Consider the following 15,693-nt stretch of genomic DNA (forward strand, 5'->3'; position numbering starts at 1 on the left):
CCCTTTTTTACGGCTAGAAGCTTCAAAATTCAAAACATTTCATCAAATAGTTACGTTTACGTCATATATTGTTGAAATACGTGATTCGTAGTCATAGTTTTTACACGCAGACCACAAAAAACCTGAAACTTTGCATCATCACACAAACTACCTACCTATTTTTTATTTATCTTAAAAATCGTTTAGGTGTGTAGATCTGTTCACTAGATATTTCTTATCTTATACATCCGATTATTCGGAGATTACGAACGGGATAAGATTATTGTTCAGCCTCATTCATGAAAGGTATGAAGTCTTCGGCATAGCCGAAGACAGTCCCGTCCTTACTTGTTTTTTTTTTCTTTCGCTCAATAAGGGCGTTATTACTATCGCACTCCATATGTGTATGGCCGGGTTCGAGGAATTTGTGGTCAATGTGATCCGATGTAGACGCATTGGAAATAAATGAAATGAACATGACAGAAACAAACGAATTTTATTTTGCCCTGCGCACGAATCGCCATAAAATGTAACTGTTTTCGTTTCTGCTGGCAACATTTTTAACAATTTAAAAAGACACGAGGAAATTTCATTTCCACCACGTCTATCCATATCTTCGTGCCACATGAAGCATTTTGCTGCATTAGTTGCAAGATCGTGAACCGTTAAATTAAACGTCCATAGTTGTCTTTTGTAGAAATTGATAGAATTTCGAAGAAAATGTGTTGGTAAACATTGCTGTAAATGGAATGCAAAACTTTTAATAGTGTTCGATTCCAACGAGCGCTTTTTATCTTGGCGTTTAGATTCTTAAGCCAATTCAGCTTTAGCTATATGAATTTCTTTTTGCTCAATCAATGAAACTTTTTCATCTTCGGTTAGAGCGATTTTTATTTTTGCAACGTAAGTGTCGCAGGTGCTACAAGTGTCTACCTTAAGTTCTTTAAATTTAAGACCAATAGTTTTGAAAATTTCAGAGTATTTAGAAAGGCTTACTGGATTGCTTACTTTTTCCTTGTAAAGGCGGTGCATAGACGATAAATAGGTAAATATTTTTGAGAAGTATCGCGCCGGTTGTAATGGCTTTCGTATGCAGGGAAACTTAAAATGTGTTCTTTGATTTCATTTTCCATCGAAGCATCAATCTTAGATGTAGGAGTATGCTTGCCTCGATGATCACTGAATTGCATAGACGGACAACTAATTTTTTTTCTAACGACCGATTTAATAAAGCTATCACTTTCATCGAAACATTGCCTAAAATGCTTTTTGCATACTTTGATTGTATTACTATTAATCTGGAATGAATATTGCATTGAATTTTACCGATTTCGTTTGCGTTCTACTGTATTGCATAGGGTGTCACATTTTTTATCCCCAACAGCTACTAATGATCCAATGTACAAAATTCTTTGGTCATAACTTCCCAGAGACCAGTAATGTTTAAATAGAGATTCTATTTGTTCAGTTGTAAATTTCTCTTTGCATTTGTTTCTACATAAATCAAACGTTGGATTGCAGACCCTGGCTTTAACTATCCTACCTGAACGCGTTGTGTATGATTTTCCCCTATTTCTATGGTCACGGCGAAGCTTTTTCTTTGACTTTGTTTTGGTTTCGCAAGGCCGTTTAAATTATCAGGCTGGTGAGAAGTTTCTTCGTCGTTTGATGAGCAATCCATACTAGTAGCAGATCGTGATAAATTAAAGTCCGGATCCCTTATGGAGTTGTCTGAGTCAAATTCTCCACTATGAGGAAGGACTTCTTCATGTGCGTCATGACTAAGTTCTTTTGGATTATGCAAACCTAGTTAAATAAAAGTTACCCTCGTAAATTTTAGTAATAAATACTTTTAAACTCTGGCATAATCTGCATAAAAGACTCACTTCCTATAACCGCTAAATTAAACTCGATTCCGTGGATTGATGACATTGTTTCATTTTGTACACATGGCAAAAATTTTAAATAATAATTTTGGAATCGCCCAACGCAAGGCCTTTCAGGAATAAAGTTTTCTGGTTCGTTAGCATCTCGGTATTTTTGAATGTTGGTGCTGGCATTTTCGACATGAGATGTTCCACTTCTAATGACCTAGCCAATTCAACCATTTTTGCTGCTCTGTCGGACATTTTTTTATCACTTTTCACAAGAAATATCACTTTTAAATAATTGCTATATAAGCTTGTCAACTCTCTGACACAACTTAGCTCAACTTAATGATTCGTTTAAAAAAATATATTATTGAATACAAAAACCTATGTCTACTTAGGTACAGGTTTTTTGAAATACAATTTGAAATAAGAACGTAATTCAATATATTTTCAAAAAGTCATGGCTTCCTATGGAAAAATAATTTAACTTAATTTATGCTAGCCAATGGCGGTTATTGTAAATCGGAATAACAGCCTAACTCAAGATAAAAAAAATATATTTGGCGCTATATTTTGTAATACTGACTTAAATTTATATATGTCATAATGGAAAAAATAAGTTACAATCTTAAGTTGAAATAGGCTGTTATGCCACACAAAGGAACTAAATTATGAAAATGCTTAGCTTGAGCTAGGATACTTTGGCGGAAGTTTATGAGTTAGGCTTTTAAGCCAAAACAACTAAGCGAAAAAAATACTTAAGCTGTTAGGTTTTTTCTAATAACTTTTTTCTAAAAAAAGATGCAGACATAAAAAGTGGATGACCCATAGAATTGATTACGCTGAACACGCTGGCACTAATAACTAAATTTTGTCCTAACTCGAGTTAGGCGATTATGGTTTGTGACCACAGATATTAAAGGCCGCGTTGCCAACCTAAAAAGAAGTAATCAACAAATTATCTGGCTCACAAATTGAACCAGACTTCTATCTGGATTTATCTGGCTCAAATCGTTTTGACACCGGATGATAGCTTATGACGTAAGAGTTATCAATGAGAGTTATTTTGAATGGCTTAATGACGTCCATTGTCAATTCATATGTAGGAATTCACAATGATAACGTCCATAGACGGCATTGTGAATTCATAAAAGTGAAACATCTTTATATTTCTCCATTGCCATACCTACCTGTCAAATCACAAATCACACACAGAAGATTGTGCATTCAAGAGTTCAAAATTGTTTCGTTCTGCGCAATTACGTCACACTTGACTGCTTCAGCGAATGAAAGAGAGAAAAAACCAAAGCTAAAGGAAAATGACGTAAAAACTGCCCATAAAAACAGCTGAACTAATGTTTACATTCGCAATGCGCCACCTTCTATTATTCCCTCATGCTGTCAAATAATAGCTGACAGGGAGAATGGCTGTCGCGAGTGGCCGGAGAATGGAAGAAAGGCTTGTTCTTTGCTCGCGGTTAATAAAGTGTCATGAATTGCCCATTCATGTTTCAAACGAATTTTTCTTTTACATGAGTCTACAGGAAATGAGAATATAGGCTCCTATTATGAGCATCTTTCGATATTCGACTGTGGTCGAAAGAGCTGATCGAATGAATTTTCATTCGGTATTATGACGCACGTTCGATGAAGGCAAGCATTATTGTGAATTTCGATAAATTCAAAAGTTCACAATAGCACATTTCCTTCAGCTTTCAAATAAAATAAAATAAATAGACAAAAGCAGAACTAGTTATTGAATGCAAATATTGAAAATAAAAGTATGACTACGACGGAATTGTGGTTTTATGATTCGTCAGATGAAGAGAAAAGCTTACTGGAGCTAGCCAGAAGTAGAAGACGCGTGAGGGATGCTTCAAATACTTTGAAAATGAATTCCACCACGTAAGTGTAGCTTTCTAAATAAGTTGTTAAATTGTTTTAATTATAAGTTTTGTTTATAGATTTATTCAAAAATTCAGACTGTCCAAAGAAGCGTTCATGGACTTGTTGTCCAGTACAGATGAACTGCTTCAGCAATGCACAAGAGCCAAGCATATTTCTAATATTCTAAAATATGCAACAGTTCTCCGATTTTGTGCTCGGGGATCCTACCAACTGAGCATTGGAAACGAAAATGCATTCGTACTTGCCCAGCCGAATGTGTCTGTGGTTATAACAGAGGTGTTGAATGTCTTGGAAAATTTTATTTGTGAAAGATGGATAAAATTCAACTAGGAGGAGGCTGAGCTACATCAATCAAAGTTGCATTTCTATAATGTTAGCAGAATTCCAGGGATTATTGGCTGTGTTGATGGCACACACATTAAAATTGTTGCTGCCAAAAAAGAATTACAGAATTTATATTACAACAGAAAAGGATTCTACAGCATTAATGCTATGTTTGTAAGTATACCATTTTGATATTAGTTTCAGGTTGTAAATACATAAGTTTACATCTTTATACAAATATTTTTTAGGTTTGTGACCATTCTATTATTATACGATACATAAATGCAAAATATCCGGGAGCAACACATGATTCTTGTGTGTTCAATATGTCGGCCTTGAAATCACATTTGGAACAGCAAGAGCCCTTCACTACACACCAGAAAAAGCAATACAAATTATAAACGTATGTGCGGCTTTGCACAATACAAATTTCCGTAGAAGAGTTATCTAATGAAGAGGACGACCATGATATCCCATTCGCCGAAATTGAATCCACAACCAACTCGGAAGCAGAAGAAATCAGAAACTAAATATTGCGAGTTTTGTAGATAATTCATTTTATTGAAACAAAAAATTCATATACATGTATATATATAAAAAAAATATTTGGTAAATTCATTATGGTTCTTAAAAGCTAAAGATTTTCAGTTTTCATAATACAGTCTTAAATTTTATTATAAATTTGGTATAAAAAATATCACTTCAGTTTCATATGTTTGTTTAAAAAAAAAAAATCAGGTATTGTTCAGCACTTAAAGCATAAATTTGTGATGGCCTTATTTTTTCATTTGGCTTTTATACAACTCCAGCTTTTCCTGCTTCAATTTCAAAAAATCACGTTTATAATAGTACTCCAAGCTATACGTTCTCTTCGCATACTTTTCTGTCTCAAGAGCACTTTTTTTGATCTCTTCCAATGTTTTCAGCATCTCTTCTTAAACATTTTTTTATTTGCTGTCTGCTCTTGCAATAGTTTGAGCCTATCGTTTTTGCTGCACTTTTTCGATTTGCTTTTCGTGGCCTCTCCTCATCAGGTGCACCACTTTGTCCACTTACTTCCAAATTCTCATCCGATTCTAAGTTATCACTATATAATCGCTCCACAATCATATCTTCACATTCTTCATTCGCATTAGTACTAAGGCCATGCTCTTGTCCAGGTGGATCTACAGAAGACTTAACAATCCCATTATAGACTCTTCTGAATGCGTAAAGATATTTAACCTGTTTGGTCCACCACCAGTTGCACGGTATTCCACTATGTTCTCCAACATTTTTGTTTTTGTTTTTGACTTCATGTCAGCCCACACCTGAGACGACCAAAATAAAGTTGTATTATACAGAATTGACTTCTATGGTTCTTTAGTTCACCTTAATCCACTTTTCCGTCGTTCTTACTGGTGGTCCTAAACAGTTCAGCTCCACTGTTATATCATCCCACTTTTTTGTCACCTGAACCTTTGTGCAAGTTCATTTTCCTATATGGGAATTTTTTTCCATAATTGAAACCAGTCTTTCAAGCTGTTGTTTTGTACTCACGACCTTGGACCTATATAAAATTAATTCAAATATTTTAAAATTACTACTAGGTAGTAAAAAATTAGAACATAAATACAAAAAACTTACATTTTAAACAATTCTTTTTCTGTTCGATACAGCGTCGACAACAAATTTCTATTCGCTACAAAATTCGGTACACAACGAAAATTTCGACAGAGATGAGGTGTCATAATACCAACTTCTAATTCGATTTTCGATGTTCGATAGCCAACGAAGATCGAAAGATGCTCATAATAGGGGCTGTCGCGGAATGACTCTTAGATACAGCACGGCGTCAATCATATTTCGACGGTTGCGATTCAAATATTGTACACACTTCTTACGAGTGGCAACTCCATAAACCTCGGTTCTCTTTCCATCGTCATTCGTTGATTCAAAGCCGATGGAGACGGAACCGCGGTAAGTAAAATTCGTGACATTTAATTTAAATCTCATTTAAAATGTACAATGTATTCATTTCATAGAAATAAACGTCGATACAATCATAGGAACTAAATTATGAAAATGCTTAGCTTGAGCTAGGATACTTTGGCGGAAGTTTATGAGTTAGGCTTTTAAGCCAAAACAACTAAGCGAAAAAAATACTTAAGCTGTTAGGTTTTTTTTAATAACTTTTTTCTAAAAAAAGATGCAGACATAAAAAGTGGATGACCCATAGAATTGATTACGCTGAACACGCTGGCACTAATAACTAAATTTTGTCCTAACTCGAGTTAGGCGATTATGGTTTGTGACCACAGATATTAAAGGCCGCGTTGCCAACCTAAAAAGAAGTAATCAACAAATTATCTGGCTCACAAATTGAACCAGACTTCTATCTGGATTTATCTGGCTCAAATCGTTTTGACACCGGATGATAGCTTATGACGTAAGAGTTATCAATGAGAGTTATTTTGAATGGCTTAATGACGTCCATTGTCAATTCATATGTAGGAATTCACAATGATAACGTCCATAGACGGCATTGTGAATTCATAAAAGTGAAACATCTTTATATTTCTCCATTGCCATACCTACCTGTCAAATCACAAATCACACACAGAAGATTGTGCATTCAAGAGTTCAAAATTGTTTCGTTCTGCGCAATTACGTCACACTTGACTGCTTCAGCGAATGAAAGAGAGAAAAAACCAAAGCTAAAGGAAAATGACGTAAAAATTGCCCATAAAAACAGCTGAACTAATGTTTACATTCGCAATGCGCCACCTTCTATTATTCCCTCATGCTGTCAAATAATAGCTGACAGGGAGAATGGCTGTCGCGAGTGGCCGGAGAATGGAAGAAAGGCTTGTTCTTTGCTCGCGGTTAATAAAGTGTCATGAATTGCCCATTCATGTTTCAAACGAATTTTTCTTTTACATGAGTCTACAGGAAATGAGAATATAGGCTCCTATTATGAGCATCTTTCGATATTCGACTGTGGTCGAAAGAGCTGATCGAATGAATTTTCATTCGGTATTATGACGCACGTTCGATGAAGGCAAGCATTATTGTGAATTTCGATAAATTCAAAAGTTCACAATAGCACATTTCCTTCAGCTTTCAAATAAAATAAAATAAATAGACAAAAGCAGAACTAGTTATTGAATGCAAATATTGAAAATAAAAGTATGACTACGACGGAATTATGGTTTTATGATTCGTCAGATGAAGAGAAAAGCTTACTGGAGCTAGCCAGAAGTAGAAGACGCGTGAGGGATGCTTCAAATACTTTGAAAATGAATTCCACCACGTAAGTGTAGCTTTCTAAATAAGTTGTTAAATTGTTTAAATTATAAGTTTTGTTTATAGATTTATTCAAAAATTCAGACTGTCCAAAGAAGCGTTCATGGACTTGTTGTCCAGTACAGATGAACTGCTTCAGCAATGCACAAGAGCCAAGCATATTTCTAATATTCTAAAATATGCAACAGTTCTCCGATTTTGTGCTCGGGGATCCTACCAACTGAGCATTGGAAACGAAAATGCATTCGTACTTGCCCAGCCGAATGTGTCTGTGGTTATAACAGAGGTGTTGAATGTCTTGGAAAATTTTATTTGTGAAAGATGGATAAAATTCAACTAGGAGGAGGCTGAGCTACATCAATCAAAGTTGCATTTCTATAATGTTAGCAGAATTCCAGGGATTATTGGCTGTGTTGATGGCACACACATTAAAATTGTTGCTGCCAAAAAAGAATTACAGAATTTATATTACAACAGAAAAGGATTCTACAGCATTAATGCTATGTTTGTAAGTATACCATTTTGATATTAGTTTCAGGTTGTAAATACATAAGTTTACATCTTTATACAAATATTTTTTAGGTTTGTGACCATTCTATTATTATACGATACATAAATGCAAAATATCCGGGAGCAACACATGATTCTTGTGTGTTCAATATGTCGGCCTTGAAATCACATTTGGAACAGCAAGAGCCCTTCACTACACACCAGAAAAAGCAATACAAATTATAAACGTATGTGCGGCTTTGCACAATACAAATTTCCGTAGAAGAGTTATCTAATGAAGAGGACGACCATGATATCCCATTCGCCGAAATTGAATCCACAACCAACTCGGAAGCAGAAGAAATCAGAAACTAAATATTGCGAGTTTTGTAGATAATTCATTTTATTGAAACAAAAAATTCATATACATGTATATATATAAAAAAAATATTTGGTAAATTCATTATGGTTCTTAAAAGCTAAAGATTTTCAGTTTTCATAATACAGTTTTAAATTTTATTATAAATTTGGTATAAAAAATATCACTTCAGTTTCATATGTTTGTTTAAAAAAAAAAAATCAGGTATTGTTCAGCACTTAAAGCATAAATTTGTGATGGCCTTATTTTTTCATTTGGCTTTTATACAACTCCAGCTTTTCCTGCCTCAATTTCAAAAAATCACATTTATAATAGTACTCCAAGCTATACGTTCTCTTCGCATACTTTTCTGTCTCAAGAGCACTTTTTTTGATCTCTTCCAATGTTTTCAGCATCTCTTCTTAAACATTTTTTATTTGCTGTCTGCTCTTGCAATAGTTTGAGCCTATCGTTTTTGCTGCACTTTTTCGATTTGCTTTTCGTGGCCTCTCCTCATCAGGTGCACCACTTTGTCCACTTACTTCCAAATTCTCATCCGATTCTAAGTTATCACTATATAATCGCTCCACAATCATATCTTCACATTCTTCATTCGCATTAGTACTAAGGCCATGCTCTTGTCCAGGTGGATCTACAGAAGACTTAACAATCCCATTATAGACTCTTCTGAATGCGTAAAGATATTTAACCTGTTTGGTCCACCACCAGTTGCACGGTATTCCACTATGTTCTCCAACATTTTTGTTTTTGTTTTTGAGTTCATGTCAGCCCACACCTGAGACGACCAAAATAAAGTTGTATTATACAGAATTGACTTCTATGGTTCTTTAGTTCACCTTAATCCACTTTTCCGTCGTTCTTACTGGTGGTCCTAAACAGTTCAGCTCCACTGTTATATCATCCCACTTTTTTGTCACCTGAACCTTTGTGCAAGTTCATTTTCCTATATGGGAATTTTTTTCCATAATTGAAACCAGTCTTTCAAGCTGTTGTTTTGTACTCACGACCTTGGACCTATATAAAATTAATTCAAATATTTTAAAATTACTACTAGGTAGTAAAAAATTAGAACATAAATACAAAAAACTTACATTTTAAACAATTCTTTTTCTGTTCGATACAGCGTCGACAACAAATTTCTATTCGCTACAAAATTCGGTACACAACGAAAATTTCGACAGAGATGAGGTGTCATAATACCAACTTCTAATTCGATTTTCGATGTTCGATAGCCAACGAAGATCGAAAGATGCTCATAATAGGGGCTGTCGCGGAATGACTCTTAGATACAGCACGGCGTCAATCATATTTCGACGGTTGCGATTCAAATATTGTACACACTTCTTACGAGTGGCAACTCCATAAACCTCGGTTCTCTTTCCATCGTCATTCGTTGATTCAAAGCCGATGGAGACGGAACCGCGGTAAGTAAAATTCGTGAAATTTAATTTAAATCTCATTTAAAATGTACAATGTATTCATTTCATAGAAATAAACGTCGATACAATCAAAATACAAATGCATTGTAGCAGTTATAATTCGTAGTCTCTAGGGAATCAACAATTTTATTTCGCGTCCATTTGTATGCAATATAATATCGCATCAGCCATTTATATTCGTGTTACGAATTAACACACACCAACAAACCAAGCACTAATTTTCAGATGAATTCTGGAAATTTCCACAATACCTCAAATGCTAACAGCGCAGCCAGCGCTGAAGCAGAAAAAGACCAAGAAAATGTTGCAGTCAACGGCGCAGCTAGCGCCGGCACAGCAAGTTCAGCTTGCATCGTAGACACAGATAATGACGAAGAGCGTACAATTAAAGCCTTCCAGGAACAAATTATTGCATTGGAGAATAAACTCGAAAATGTTCAGCTAAGATATATTGAAAGCGAATTTCAACAAGAAGCACTCAAAGTAGCGCTTCAGTACGCCTCAGCCGCAAGAAATAAAGTGACAGCATCTGCCGCCCCTGCTGTTACTACGGATATGCATTCAAGTTCTGCCGTAATTTATACCAACACATCAGCCGTTGGCTTAGATCCCACTAGTACAGGCATTGCACCTGATGCATATCTCACCCAAACGCCAGTCGGGATGAGTTACATGCCACCGCCTATCTCGCCTAACGCCGTTCGTCATCCCTTCACAGCCCTCCAGCCTACAGCTGGCCCTGTCATAGTATCGCCTGCTCCTATTACTGCCATAAATCATTCTAGCTTTGCTGCCGCCTCACCTAACACCTCATGCCAGTATGCCACATTTGGGCATCAAAATAATAAATCAACCGCTGCTACAACTTATACAGTGTATAATGGTGGAGCCAGCCATAATGCCGCCGTTTCTATGAGTGCCGTCCTCACACAGTCACCATGTTATTCTACCAATGTCTCAACTGGTCAAGAAATTAATAGACCTCAGTCGTCCATGGGAATTCCTGAAGTACTACCAGCGAACGTAGCAGCAACACCACTCGTATATTCGTCAGTTCATAATCCTTTGGGTGCAGTCAACCCTTCACATGCAAACGCCTATGGCCACCAGATAGGGGGATTAATGGTTTTACGTAAGTTACAAGACCTACCTGAGTTTAGTGGTCACGCGGAGTACTGGCCAGTGTTTTTCACAGCATTTCAACAAACGACCGCAGCATATGGCTACAGTAACCTCGAAAACAACCAGCGATTGCAAAAATCTTTAAAGGGAGAAGCTCGAGAATCCGTCAAATCACTATTAATACACCCAGATAATGTTGTAGCGATTATCGAACAGCTGCGTTTTCAATTTGGACGCCCCGAGCAACTGATTCGAAGTCAGCTGTACCAAATTAGGGAAAAACCACCTATATCAGAAAACAGTATTGTAAAGCTGGTGCCATTCGCTACAAAAGTTAAGAACCTCGTGGCATTTTTGCAGTCAGCGAACGGGCAACTTCACCTTGCCAATCCAACATTGATAGAGGAACTGGTTGGCAAGTTGCCAATGATAAAAAAGATTGAGTGGGCCAAATATTCACTAGCAATCCAACCGTATGCAACCGTGGTACACTTTAGTGAATGGTTGACACAAACAGCAAACTTGATCCGTACAGTGCAGGACTATGAAAAATATGAGCCATCAAAACGTCGACCAGTCTTACATGTTTCAGGAAAGCAAAACGAAAGCTTTAACGAGCAGCAGCAGGCTCATGTACCGGATGAGAATGCGCATAAAACAGCTGAATGTCAACGTCTTCGTGAGTCAACTACGGCCGATAGATGGAAAGAAGTCAAGCGTTGTCGGCTGTGTTTCTCGTGCCTTAGTCAAGGGCACACAACTCGGGAGTGTCGTCGCCGTAAACCATGTCATATTGATGGATGCCAAAGGATGCACCATAGAATGCTGCACGACAACGATCAAACTCAAACGCCACCGAAGAACCCCTCCACTGTGCAAAGCGGGGAGCAAGCGGTTACTCAAAACAAACCTATTTTGAGCTGTTCTGACACTAAAGGTGAACGAAAGCTATTGTTTCGCATATTACCCGTAACAGTGCATGGTCAAAGAAAGTCCATCGATACCTTCGCATTGTTGGATGAAGGATCAGCCGTCACGCTAATTGATAACGACCCCTGTAAGGAACTAGGTTTGCAAGGTGAGAAGCACAACCTAAACGTACAATGGTTCGGAGGGAAGATGGCTCAGGAGCCAAGTGTAGTGGTAGACCTTTTCGTCAGTGGAATTGGTAAGAAAAAGAAACACAAATTGTCTAACGTTTACAGCGTGTTAAATTTAAACCTTCCTGCGCAAACTCTGAAGGAGGCCGACTTATTGTACTCTGCTAGTGGTACAAGGAAATTACCACTGTAACCATATAATGGAGCAGTGCCAAAGCTCTTGATAGTACTTGACCACTGCCAGTTGGGTTTACCTTCCGAAATAATAAAAATAAATTGCACTGGGCCGTATGCCGCTAATACTGAACTTGGTTGGACAGTTTTTGGACCAAGCACGGAGATTGCTGCGAGAGCGCAGATATGTTTACTTACGACACCTACATCAGATCAAACGACGCACGACATGATTGCAGAATACTTTGAAATAGAGAACTTTGGAGTGAAGGCAGCACCAGTAATTGACAGTGCAGCTGACTTGCGCGCTAGAACTATTCTAGATGCAACAACGCGCCGAGTGAATGGGCGGTTTGAAACGGGTTTGTTGTGGAAGCAAGACTTCATTAAAATGCCGGATAGCTACGATTTGGCCGAGAAACGATTGATAAGCATAGAAAAAAAAATGCAGCGTGATGACACTTTCGCCGACGCATACAAAAATATCATTGCCTCATATGTCGCGAAAGATTACGCGCGAAAGTTGACGTCCGACGAAGCCACAAGAACAAATAATAAGACGTGGTACTTGCCACACTTTGGAGTGGTCAATCCAAATAAACCAGCTAAACTTCGTCTCGTCTTCGACGCCGCCGCAGAAATACAGGGCATGTCCCTTAACTCGCAGCTTCTGAAGGGGCCTCAATGTTATCAAGCGCTACCAACCGTTCTATTTCATTTCCGTGAAGGAGCCATAGCCGTGTGTGGGGACATCAAGGAAATGTTCCATCAGATTATGATTCGAGAGGAGGACAGATGCGCCCAAAGGTTTTTATGGCGCGATGGCGATGCCTCAAGAAATCCAGACGTCTACGAGATGAAAGCGATGACATTTGGGGCAGCGTGTTCGCCTTGCGCTGCACAGTACATCAAAACGCTGAATGCTCTGGAGCACTCCAACAATTCCGCTCGAGCTGTGAAGGCAATCCTGGAGTACCATTACGTAGACGACTTTGTCGACAGCTTCGGCAATGTAGAAGAAGCCATTTCCGTATCACGAAGGGTAAGAGACATTCACCGTGGTGCTGGGTTTGAACTACGAAACTTCACATCAAATTCGCCAGAAGTACTCGCAGCCCTTGATGGCGTGGAGGCCACAATCCCAATTGTTAATAAGAATGGAATGTCCACAGAAAAGGTCTTAGGGATGGCTTGGCGACCCTCAACTGATGACTTCTTATTTCAATTAAAGTTCAACAACGTAGACGAAAGAGTAGTATGCGGCGAGCGACGCCCTTCAAAAAGGGAATTATTGAGCATAATTATGTCTATATTTGATCCCCTTGGATTCCTGAGCCATATCACAATCGCTGCTAAACTGATCATGCGCGAAGTGTGGAGACAACAGTTACAATGGGATGCCCCGTTGCCGGATGATATAGCTACTGCATGGGATCGCTGGCGTCAAATTATTCCTGACGTGATGGAAATAAAGATTCCACGACATTATTTCCGAAATGGTGTGCCACAGCAATTCCAACTTCATGTTTTCGTGGACGCCAGCGAGGACGCCTTTGCAGCCGTAGCATATTGGCGCACCACATATTCCCATGGAGAAGTCGAGGTTGCCTTTATCTGCTCAAAGGCAAGGACCGCACCACTGAAGCCTTTAACAATCCCACGCTTGGAACTTCAGGCTGCTGTCCTTGGCACACGTTTGCTACAGACCATTAGAGATGAACATTCTGTCAGCTGTTGTAATTTCACGCTATGGACCGATTCTAAAACCGTACTAAACTGGATTAACAGCGAACATCGGCGTTATAAACCATTTGTAGCCCACCGTGTGGCCGAAATCTTAGCCGCCACTGAAACATCAAGCTGGAAGTGGGTCCCAACCATAGAAAACGTCGCGGATGAAGCAACTCGTGCATGTGGTAAACTTAAATATCGTTCTACTCAACGCTGGTTTTGTGGGCCTCAATTTTTGCGTGCCGAAGAGTCGACATGGCCAAGTCAAACTATCGACGGTGACCGTATCCCAGAAGTGGAAGAGCTGCGTCCGAAATTGGCTATGGTCATTGTAAGTAACACATTTTTGGATTTTAATCGTTTTTTTTTTCTTTAAATAGACTCGTCAGAGCCACTGGTTGGATGCTACGGTTTGTCAATAAGTGCCGCCGTCAATATGGTAACGTATCCGCATATGGTCTAACATCGTCACGCCCAGCAAGAAGCATTCGCAGTAGAACTAAAACATTTAGAGATCGGTGAGGCGGTTCCTCGCAACAGCAGCCTAATTCAACTGACACCATACGTAGATGATGAAGGAATCCTACGTGTGAAGGGTCGAATCGACAACGCTAGCTGGCTTCCCCTGGATACAAGACGGCCTGTGATCCTCCCACCAAATCATACGTTGACAAAACTACTTGTCGCTCATTATCACTGCGAAATGAAGCACCAAAACACCGAATCCGCTGTATGTGAAATTCGCCGTCGTTTCTGGATTCCACGTTTACGACAAACATTACGAAGCGTCATTGCCAATTGTTTCGTGTGTCGCCTAAGCAAAACGACGCCCGTTACGCCAATCATGGGTCCGTTGCCAGAGGATCGCCTCACACCTTTCATCAGGCCATTCACATATACTGGTTTGGATTATTTTGGCCCTGTTAATGTCACTATCGGTAGTCGCCAGGAGAAACGTTGGGTGGCTCTCTTCACATGTCTCACGGTGAGAGCAGTCCATCTGGAGATTGCATTTGATTTAAGTACAGACGCATGTATCACGGCCATACGAAACTTTACTAACAGGCGCGGTGTACCAGTTAGACTAAGAACTGACAATGGTAAAAATTTCGTTGGCGCAAACCAAGAAGCAAAACGATTCTCAGAAATATTTGATTGTGGCCGAGTTCAGGACGAGCTGGGAACAAGAGGCGTAGAATGGCTTTTTAATTGCCCTATCAACCCGTCAGAAGGGGGCATATGGGAACGTATGGTTCAAAGCGTCAAACGTGTGTTACGCCAAACGCTTAAGGAAGTCGCACCAAGGGAGCACACACTTCAGTGCTTCCTTATTGAAGCAGAAAATGTTGTGAATTCAAGGCCGTTGACCCATTTACCTATCACCGCCGACCAAGACGAGCCTCTTACACCGAACCATTTCTTACTTGGAACCGCCAACACCGCTCAGACGCCGAGCGCTTACGCCGAACCAGAAAAGATTTGTAGTCTGCGTAAACAATGGCGAATTGCCCGCCAACTTCGTGACCATTTTTGGAAGAGGTGGATTGCTGAATATTTGCCTACACTTACTCGTCGTACTAAATGGTGCAACCTCACTGAACTACTAAAGGAAGGTGACGTAGTCTTCGTGTGTGACGCAAACGTACCAAGAAGGCAATGGTGTCGAGGCGTGGTGGAACGCATGTACCCTGGTAAAGATGGAGTGGTCCGACAAGCTGATGTACGCGTGGCTGGAGGAGGCATCATACGACGTGCTGCATCTAAGTTAGCCGTTCTGCACTTGGAAAGTAGTGAATCAGAACGATTCACGGGGGATGGGGTGTCGCGGAATGACTCTTAGATACAGCACGGCGTCAATCATATTTCGACGGTTGCGATTCAAATATTGTACA

The 15,693-nt window shown here is 39.1% G+C and overlaps 1 protein-coding gene across 12 annotated transcripts in view; it reads right to left on the reverse strand.

Moving 5' to 3' along the window:
* Nucleotides 1–15,693, reverse strand: part of LOC137233699 (parkin coregulated gene protein) — a 69,620-nt gene that overhangs the window by 33,276 nt on the left and 20,651 nt on the right. The window lies entirely within an intron of this gene.

This window comes from Eurosta solidaginis, chromosome 5 (genome assembly GCF_040869045.1).
Source record: "Eurosta solidaginis isolate ZX-2024a chromosome 5, ASM4086904v1, whole genome shotgun sequence".
Classification (NCBI taxonomy): domain Eukaryota; kingdom Metazoa; phylum Arthropoda; class Insecta; order Diptera; family Tephritidae; genus Eurosta; species Eurosta solidaginis.